The 10,556-nt window shown below is 39.9% G+C and overlaps 1 pseudogene; it reads right to left on the bottom strand.

Annotated features, from left to right (window-relative positions):
- Positions 1-818: 818 nt before the first annotated feature.
- Positions 819-7,199, bottom strand: LOC119535450 (annotated as a pseudogene).
- Between the last annotated feature and the right edge of the window lie 3,357 nt (positions 7,200-10,556).

Consider the following 10,556-nt stretch of genomic DNA (forward strand, 5'->3'; position numbering starts at 1 on the left):
TTTGTTATGGAATTTTAAGCTTTGGCTATGAAGTTGGCAAAATTAGTGCCATAATTTTTCCTTAAGGAAATGGATGGTCAAATTGGTTAAATCACTCTGCCTTTCCCTTACAGAAAAGACATGAATCTGGCAATGTAATCAAAATGAGGAGGGCTTTAAGTAACAAAAGAATCAGCTACTCTATATTCTTTTGACTTTGCTCTTTATACAGAACTGGCCATGACCATTTCCGAAAAATGGGGATTCTCTTGCCAGACACCAGGGACTTTAAATGTCACCACTGGTTATGAGAAAATGGTCCTGTACATTTTCTTATATTTCTTTATCTTATCCCTGGGTTATCAGACAAAGAGTAGAGGTAGGGCTTTGAATCAGCAATTATTTATTTTTAAGTTGATAGTGCAACTTCCCATCAAGCTATCTTTTGGGTGCTCTTCCTTAGTGAAGCACTCCTCTCTTCTCCCCCCACCAAGCCTAGAATTGATAGGAAAGTCGTCTCCACAGAGTGGAAAAAGCTGACATAAAAGCATTTGCCCAAAATCTAGGGTCCTCTGCCACACTTCCCTCCCTGTCTCACTCTGTGAGAAAGTTAGTGGAGCTATTGGAGATAAGGTAAGAGATTAGTCAGCATTCACAGTAGGGCAGTAATTAGCAAAGCAGCAGATCTACTTACCCACACTCCAATAGCAGTCACCTTACCTTGGGGATTGCCACAGATTCCAGAGCCCCCGTCTCCCACCCTTACATTGTCCCAGCAAATTCTGGGCATGTGTGCTCAAGTTCCTGTCCTGCAGGTAGCATTTCTCTCAAAGTGCGTCTCAGAGTTTCGTCCCATAGATGGCCTTATAATGTAAGTATTCTTGCACTGGAGAGCATTGTCATCCACTCTTGGGTCAAACTTGTTGGCCAACAGATGATGGTTCTGAAGCATCCAGTGCAGGTCCCCAGTCCCATAAATGTAGATAGCCTGCTGGTAGATTCCAGTGCATGGTGCATACAGTGCCCCCTCACCGATGTTTCCCTCATGGCCCTGACACTTGACCTGCCTGGCAATAGTAGCCAGGTCTGAGATTTCATACTTGGGGTGGTAGGGAACAGAGCCAGGCATCCACGGCGCATGCTGATGGATCCATTGCTCATCAGGGCTCTAGGTATTTTTTACCTATTCTATCAGTTGTCGGGATTTGGGATTCTCCAAGACGTGTTGGATGAAGGCTCGAGAAGCCACAATGTAGGCATTCCCGGTGAACATACGTAAATTATAAGGGGGAGGGTCCTTCTGCTTGCTGGTCTTGTACAGCGCATCTGTCATCTCATAGTGATATTTCCAGTGATTTTTTTTTGTATTAGGAAGGTATCTCATACTATTCTTCCCATTCAACATCTTGAGGGCCTGAACCATCTCGGCATTGGTCTTTAGCAGAAAGTCTGTCCCACATGTATTGAGAAAATACTACCACGGCACTGAGCTCTGGAGCAAGTCTTCCATGTAGTTGAATTCAGCCTACACCCTGCACCAGGAGGCATAAACCACCTGGACCAGCTTACTGGCCATGAAGACATTTGGGAAGCATGAAATAATTGACTTGATGGCCTCTTTGAAAGTTTCTGGAGACTTCTCATCCACATGGATGCAGTATATGTTCTGTGGGGCATATACAGCTCGCGGCAGCCTTTCAAAGTTTTCAATCTTCTCATGGACCACCATAGAATATGCAATAGGGAAGTCTGATTGTTCTTTGCTCAGGGGGAACTGTATAAACTTCCTTTCAGCCTTGAAGTGCTCACAGTCTCTAGTCAGGTTGAGGTAGTCAGCATCTGTGTAAGGCTACCGCTTCTTGGTCTCCAGGTTGTCCAGGTGAGCCTGGATCAATGCTGCCTTGTCCCCTGGGATGATCCCAGAACAGTTGATGGCTCTCTTTGCTGGCAGCTTCAGGGAGTTGTACAGTATGTCTCTACAATGCCAGCTTAGAAAGTCCTTGGATTCCAGATCCAGGTGATCAAAGTGACATTTCAGTTTGAGAGAACGTCCCAGCGCAACAATGGCCAGCAGCATATGATAGCCCAGGGCCCACAGGTAATGCTGTAGGCAGGGGTTCTTCCTCCACAAAATCGTCTTCACGGAATGGAGACCAGGGAGAGTCTTTAATAGCTTCTTTCCTGCTTGGGGAAGATCTCTTGCCAGGGCGTGAATCCATTTCCAAGGGGGAATTTATTGGGTTTCATGAAAGCAAACATGAACACCATTTTCTCTGGTCTTCTAACCCCTCCAAAATGTATATTGTTTGATAGCCACAGGACGTCTAAGAAACCAGCTCCAGCTCCTCTTTAATCTCTGTTGGGGAGGCACAGGATGGATGGCCGCGCAGGTGGGAGGTCACATGGACTGAACATTGTGAAAGCAGGGAGCCTACTCCGTCCTCTGTGTTCATGCAAAAGAAAGTTTTATTCTACTCATTTCTACAGGTTTTTATAGCATACAAGGTAGTCTCCTACATGACTGTTTTCAGGTATTTCAGGGAGGGTACATTTTTTCTAAAGCCATAAGGTGTGATTACATGTCTTTGATCTCAAGGGACAATTTCTTTGGGGTTAGATGGGAGACAGCAGGAGCAGAAGACAGGAGCAGGGAAGGAGCCCAGGGACTATTCCCTTATCTAAATTGCTGCCCGCCTTCAGGCATGCAAAGCTTTTGGCCTTCCCCCAGCCTGGTGCCCGCCTTCAGGCTTCTGAGGCTAGGAAGTGGCCTCCCTATATAACCTATTAAGCCAGGGAAACTTCTGTGTCTCCATATCTCCCCCCTTTTTATTAATGATTACAATTTGGTGTAATGACATAAAGCTCATTCATAGGGATATCATGGGGGTTCTGGGGACAGGTGCCACGTCTTCTTAGGCTGGTCCATCCGCACTGGAGTCAGCTTTGGGAGGTATCTTTTTTGTACAGTTGTTATAGCGCAGCATCATTGGTCCTCTGGGAAGCAGGATGGTGGGCTCCAGGGTTCCATTGGGCTGTTTTGTGACAGATAACCTTTTAAAAATAACTGAAATTATAATTAGCAGTATTACATTGTTGTTTGTTGTTATGCACATTAGGAACCAAAAGAAATTTAGAAGTTTTTAATTTTTATAACATTGTTTAAACATTTTTTTTTGCAATTTATAACATATTACATGAATTTAATTATTTTTAGTAGTTTATTTATTTATTTTTCTAAGTTGAAAGAATAAATTCTTTGTAACTGTTGGGAATAAAAAGATATTCTTTAGGGTTTGACCTTGAGAAAGTAAAATGTTAAAAGTTATTAGGTTTGAAACAGTATATATATATTTTTTATTTAGTTAAAGTTAAGGAGAAGACTTAGCTTTTTTAAAAATGAGAAGACAATATTTTTAAACAACCAAGGACATGATAAACTTAACATATGTTGAGTGCAAGAAGTTATTTTGATAAAAGAGATTTTTTGCATTCTATACTGATTATTTAGAAAAACACTTTTATAATCTTTTATCAAGAGATAACACCTTAATAACTTAAGGAAACCTTTTTCTTAGTAAAAACAGCAGGAGACCTTAATGTGAGGTGCTTGCAGTATGGTGAGGAATGTTTATATTTTGTGAATTATTAGGCACATACTCATAACATGGAATATTGATTACTGCTTTGGGTGGTGGTTAAAATATTTAATGCTATTTTGTTTTATAAAACCACCTTTTTTTCTTTAATTTGTGAGGTTCTATTGTTAAGCAGTGTTAGTACTAGATTTTACCATTTTTTTAACTTTGACCACAGAAATAATTGTTTTCACAAACTTTTTACAGCTTTCTTTATTTATCTTTTAACCTTGACTACAGAAATAAATTTTTTACTCTACAAACCTTCTACAACTTTTTGTATTTATCTAGGCTTCATCCCACATTTCTATTTATCCAGGCTTCATTCCACATTTCTCAGTTATTTGGGACAAAGCTACTTTCCTTTTCCCTTTAATCAGAAAAACATTCTTTATAGAGAGAGGGAGTTAAAGTTCTTATTATCAGATTCCTTAGTAGAGATATTATTTTATGACACTGGTTTTTCACACAAATGCAAACTGTGCAAACTGCACAAAATTTAAAAAGAGAACTACAAATTTGGGGTTACAGTTAGTGGGGCTCAAACCCACTGAGTTTGCATGCATGAACCTTGGATTAATTTAATTAGCTTTACTACATAATAGACTAATTGAAATAAAAGAAAGCAAAGTGAAGACAATAAACAAAAATTACACACTTACCCAGCACAGGGAAAGTTTGAATTGCAAAGCTACCTTAACTCAGATGCGTTTGGTGTTTGTCTGTGGCAGGCACTTCTATTTGGACTTCCTAGACCTGGTACTCTAGGAAAAATTTCTGGGCAACTGGTTAAGCATAATGGGGCAAACAAAATCTCTGGCTAATGTCGCCTTGTGAAGAAAGCATTGCAAAACTGGTGCTGCACTTTTAGGGAGGGAAGGTAGTAGTGGTGGCGATAAAGGAGGAAAGGGAGGGAGCGAAGCTATAGTCGTTTCCCCGCCACCTTTATCAGCTGGCGATATGGGGACCGAGAGCTTGGGAGGCGGGAGACCTTTATCAGAGAGAGTGGCGGTCTCTTTCTCAGGTACCTTAGTTTCCAAAGCCTCAGTTTTGGCAATATGAAGAAGGGCAAGGGCAGTGCAAATAAGAGCCCATGTAGTAAATGTTTTAGAGGAAACTTTCTGTCCTCTCTCAAAGTGGCACTTTAAATTTCGTCCAACGCGTTCCCACACATCTAAGTCTAATGTACCTTTCTCAGGAAACCAAGGGTTATTTTGAACAACATCATACATTAAAGAGTACAAATTATCTTCTGAAATAGAAGCTCTACTAGCCTGCAGCAGCCGTTGTAAAATTAACACATACCGGCGCTGGGGAACACTGAGAGACTGACCCATATCATTGAGTGGCTGAAACTTCTGACCCACCACGAGACAACTCGCTTGTACTTAATGCGCGGCTTCCAAATGTCATGGTCAGGACTGGAATGCCTCACACGGGGCACCAATTGTGAAAGAAGGGAGCCTACTCTGTCTCTGTGTTCATGCAAAAGAAAGTTTTATTCTACTCATTTCTACAGGTTTTTATAGCATACAAGGTAGTCTCCTATGTGACTTTCAGGTATTTTGGGGAGGGTACATTTTTTCTAAAGCCATAAGGTGTGATTACATGTCTTTGATCTCAAGGGACAATTTCTTTGGGGCTAGACAGGAAACAGCAGGAGCAGGAGACAGGAGCATGGAAGGAGCCCAGCGACTATTCCTTTATTTAAATTGCTGCCCGCCTTCAGGCTTCTGAGGCTAGGAAGTCGCCTCCCTATATAACCTATTAAGCCAGGGAACCTTCCATGTCTCCATAGATCATGGTCCGTAGTTCACTTCTGGCTCTCATATAATGTGGTTCCAGCTCAGCAGATACAGGCTTTGTCTTGGAGCAGTATTTCCTGGCATGGCCCCAGCCAGAGGAGTTCTTGAGGTGCAGCCTGCATCGATCAGGGTATGTACCTAATTTGGACTGGAGCCGATGGTGGAATGGTTGAGGAATCCAAGGAGCCCGGTGAAGTTCTAACTTTTTCTTTTGCATCAATATTAATAAGAGAAATCATCTGTAATTTTCTTTTCTTGTGGTATCTTTATCTGGCTTTGGCATGAGGGTGATGTTGGCCCATAGAATGAGTTAGGAAGTGTCCCCTCTGCTTCAATTTTTTGGAAGAGTTTGAGCAGGTTAGTGTTAATTCTTGGAATGTTTAATCAAATTCACCAATGAAGCCTTCTGATCCTGGGCTTTTCTTTTTTGGAACAGTTTTGATTACAGAGTCAATCTCTTGTCATTGGTCTGCTGAAATCTTCTGTTGCTTCTTGAGTCAGGAATTTGTCCATTTCATCTAGGTTATTTAATTTCTTAGTGTACAGATCATGGTATCCTCTTATAATCCTTTTTATTTCTGTGGGGTTGATAGTAATGTCCTTCCTTTTATTTCTGATTTATTTGCATCTTCTCTCTTTTTTTCCTCTGTCTGTCTGGCTAAAGGTTTCTCAATTTTGTTGATATTTTCAATGAACCAATTTTTGGTTTTGGTGATTCTCTCTTGTTTTTTTATTCTGTTTCATTTATTTCCACTGTAATTTTGTTATTTCCTTCCTTCTGCTGGCTTTGGGTTTAGTTTTCTCTTCTTGTTCTGTGTCTTACAGTTGTGAGTTTAGGTCTCTGATTTGAGATCTTTCTTCTTTTTTTAATGTAAGCATTTAGAACTATAACTTCCCTGTCAGCACTGCACTTGCTGCATGCCATAAGTTTTGATATGTTGTGTTTGCATTTTCATTCACCTAAAGATATTTTCTAATTTCCCTTATGATTTTTCTTTGACACTTTCGCTGCTTAAGAGTGTGAAGTTTAATTTCCACATACTTGTGAATTTTCCAGTTCTTCTTCTGTTACTGATTTCCAGCTTCATTCCTTGTGGCCAGAGAAGATATATTATTTTATTTTATTTTTTAATTTATTGGGAATTGTTTTGTGGCCTAACATATGGTCTATCCTGGACCAGTGATCCAAGTGCACTAGAGAAGAACGTGTATAATGCTGCTTTTGGGTTGAGTGTTCTACATATGTCTGTTAGGTCTAGTTAGTATAGAGTATCGTTCAAGTCTTCTGTTTCCCTGATGATCTTCTGTCTAGATGTTCTGTCCATAATTGAAAGTGGTGTATTAAAGTATCCTGCTATTAATGTAGAATTATTTCTACCTTCAAATCTGTTAATATTTGCTTTGTATATTTGGGGCTCTAGCATTTGGTGCATATATGTTTATAATTGTTACATCTTCTTGTTGAATTGACTGCTTTATTAGTTTATAGTGAACTTTCTTTGTTCCTTATAACAATTTTTGACTGAAAGTCTGTTTTTATCTGATATTAGTATAGCCAGCTACTCCAGCTGTCTTTTGGTTAGTATTTGCATGGTATATTTTTTTCCATCCTTTCATTTTTATCTTGCTTGTGTCCCTGAATTTAAGGTGATTGTCTTCAACAGCATATAGTTGGGTCGGGCTTTTTTACCCATTCTGTCATTCTCTGCCTTTCGACTGGATAGTTGAATCCACTTGTATTTAAAGTAACTTCTGATAATGCAGGACTTTCTTCACCCATTTTGCTATTTGGACTTTGTGAGTTTATACCTTTTCTTGTTCCTCAATTCTTCCATTAATGCCTCTTTTCATATTTGATTTTTTTTTTGTAGTATACCATTTTGAGTCCCTTCTCATTTTTTTCTGCATATGTTTTTCATGTATTTTCTTTGTTATTACCATGGGGCTTAATGCTTGATGGTGTCTCACAGTCCTTTTAGGCTCCATTCACTTTTTTAATGCATACAGTAACTAGGGAGGGAGTATGAAAGATAGTAGGATGAGTAGTCATGAGGGAATGCCATAGGATATGTGGTCCACCTTCTCCCAAAAAAGCTTTCCAGGGCTGATTGTTTTTATTTTAATTGTGGGAAATGTAATCAAATTATGTAAACTGTAAAGCATAAAAGCTATAATAAAAAAGACAGAAAATAACAAGTTTTGACAAAGATCTGGAAATATAGGAATCCTCATACACTGCTAGTGGGATTGTAAAATAGCACAGTTCCTTAAAAGGTTAAACATAGAGTTACCATATGACCCCAAAATCTCACTCCTAGGTATGTATCTAAGAGAAATGAAAATGTATGTCTCCACAGAAACTTTATATAATGTTTCTAGCAGCATTTTCACAACAGGTAAAAGGTAGAAACAACCCAAATGTCCATCAACCGATGAATGGATAAATAAAATGTGATATATCCATATGATAGAATACTATTTGGTTATAAAAAGAAAATTAAGCATTGATACATTCTATGACATGGATGAACTTTGAAAACATTATGCTGAGTGGAAGAAGCCAGTCACAGAAGACCGCATGTTATATGATTCCATATATATGAGATACCAAGTTAGGCAAATCCATAGAGATAAAGTAAATCAGTGGTTGTCAGGGGCTGGGAGTAGTGGGGGTAAATGAGGAGTGGCTTCTAATCAGTATGGTGTTTCTTTTGGGGCAATGAAAATATTCTGAGATTGATTGTGCTGATGGCTATACAACTCTGAATATATTGAAAACCATTGAATTGTACACTTTAGGTGGGTAAATTTTATGGTATGTAAATTGTATTTTAATAAAGCTATTAGAAGTAAGTCATGGCTGTTGCTGCAAAGGAGAGGCTAGGCCTGCCTATAATTGTGCCTAAGAGTCTCCTCCTGAAAGCCTTTTTGTTGCTCAGATGTGGTCCTCTCTCTCTAGCTAAGCCAACTTGACAGGTGAAATCACTGCCCTCCCCACTATATGGGATCTGACACCCAGGGAAGTGACTCTCCCTGGCAACATGGAATATGACTCCTGGGGAGCAATCTAGACTTGGCATAGTGGGGTGGAGAACATCTTCTTGACCGAAAGGGGGATGTGAAATGAAATGAAATAAGCTTCAGTGGCAGAGAGATTCCAAAAGGAGCCGAGCGGTCACTCTGGTGGGCACTCTTATGCACAATATAGACAACCCTTTTTAGGTTTAATGAATTAGAATAGCTAGCAGTAAATACTTGAAACTCTCAAACTACAACCCAGAACCCTTGACTTTTGAAGATGATTGTATAAAAATATAGCTTATGAGGGGTGACAATGTGATTGGGAAAGCCATGTGGGCCATACTCCCCTTTGTCCAGTGTATGGATGGATGAGTAGAAGAACGGGGGCAAAAAAAAAAAGAGGTAAGTCGTAGTTCAACAGTTTGCAAATATTTTTATTATAAAAGAAAGTAATGGCAAAGAAGAAAACATGAACATTGGAAGTAATTGGTCAAAGGTTACCAGTGAACCAAGATTGGGAGAAATAGCTGTACCCTGGCTTCTGATGGCTATTCAAAACCACAGACAACAGCACATGGGTCTTATCTCCTATCCCCATTTCAGTCACCATACTCTTAATACTGTGCAAATGCAAGTAGATGAGAGGAAAAAGGGGTGTGTTCAAAGGTAATTTTCAGAAAAGAATAAAGGCATTACTCTTACATAGATATAAAACTGAGCATGTGTTAAAGATTTATCTAGCTCATTCCATTAGGGAACTGGGTTGATGTTACAAACAGTTGAAAAGAGAATTAAAAGAGCAGACATATTTATACCAGAGTTTAAAATAGCCCAAAGACAATTAGCAGGGCTGGAATCAGATAATCTGGCTGGATATGCTCAGTGTAAAATAGCTTAACAGTGAAAGGCTAGAATCAGATGACCTGGAGAGTTGTCCTCTAGACATTGCATAATTTCCTGTTGAAACAAATTGTTTTTCTCTACAAATGTTTGCCTCATTTAGACCACCCTGTGGGAGGCAGGTTAGGGTAGAACTAGGGTGAGAAGGAGTGAGAGTGGAAAGGAAAAAAACATCCAGTCCTCTGCCCAGAGCCCTAACCTGACAGCAAAGATGGAGACAGAAGCTAAAAGATGGAGACACAAGCAAAGAAGGAGACACAAGCTGGAGATTTGTTGTGACGGGGCAGTAGCTAGCAGAGCAGACCCTTGCCTCCCCTTTTTGAAATGGGGATAGGAGATAAGACCCATGTGCTGTTGTCTGTGGATATAAAAAGGGGAGGCAAGGGTCACCAAAGTTGGGGAGAGGACAACTTAAATAGATGGACTGATATAGACTTGATCAGATGGACATTGCCCCAGAAGCAGTCCAGGCCAGATGTCTGCATTTAAAATGCAAGGCTCAGTTGTTCAAGAAGTGCTGGGATCAGACACCCAGGGGAGTGAATCTCCCTGGCAATGTGGAATATGACTTCCGGGGAGGAATGTAGACCCGGCATCGTGGGATGGAGAACATCTTCTTGACCAAAAGGAGGATGTGAAAGGAAATGAAATAAGCTTCAGTGGCAGAGAGATTCCAAAAGGAGCTGAGAGGTCACTCTGGTGGACACTCTTATGCACGATATAAGACAACCCTTTTTAGGTTCTAATGAATTGGGGTAGCTGGTGGTGGATACCTGAAACTATCAAACTAAAACCCAGAACCCATGAATCTTGAAGACAATTGTATAAAAATGTGGCTTACGAGGGGGGACAGTGGGATTGAGGGGGCCATGGGGATCACACTCCCCTTTGTCTAGTTTGTGGCTGGATGAGTGGAAAGGTGGGGGAAGGAAAAAAACAAAGAAACAAAACAAAACAAAAAGGCACCCAATGTTTTTTTTTACTTTAGTTGCTCTTTTTCACTTTAATTATTATTCTGGTTATTTTTGTGTGTGTGGTAATGAGGGTGTTGGGGATTGATTTTGGTGATGAATGTACAACTATGTAATGGTACTATGAACAATCGGATGTACGATTTGTTTTGTATGACTGTGTGGTATGTGAATATATCTCAATAAAATGAATATTAAGAAAAAAAAAAAACCAACTGATTTTTCAAGTGACTACCTAATAACCA

The sequence above is a fragment of the Choloepus didactylus genome, chromosome 5, assembly GCF_015220235.1.
Source record: "Choloepus didactylus isolate mChoDid1 chromosome 5, mChoDid1.pri, whole genome shotgun sequence".
Classification (NCBI taxonomy): domain Eukaryota; kingdom Metazoa; phylum Chordata; class Mammalia; order Pilosa; family Megalonychidae; genus Choloepus; species Choloepus didactylus.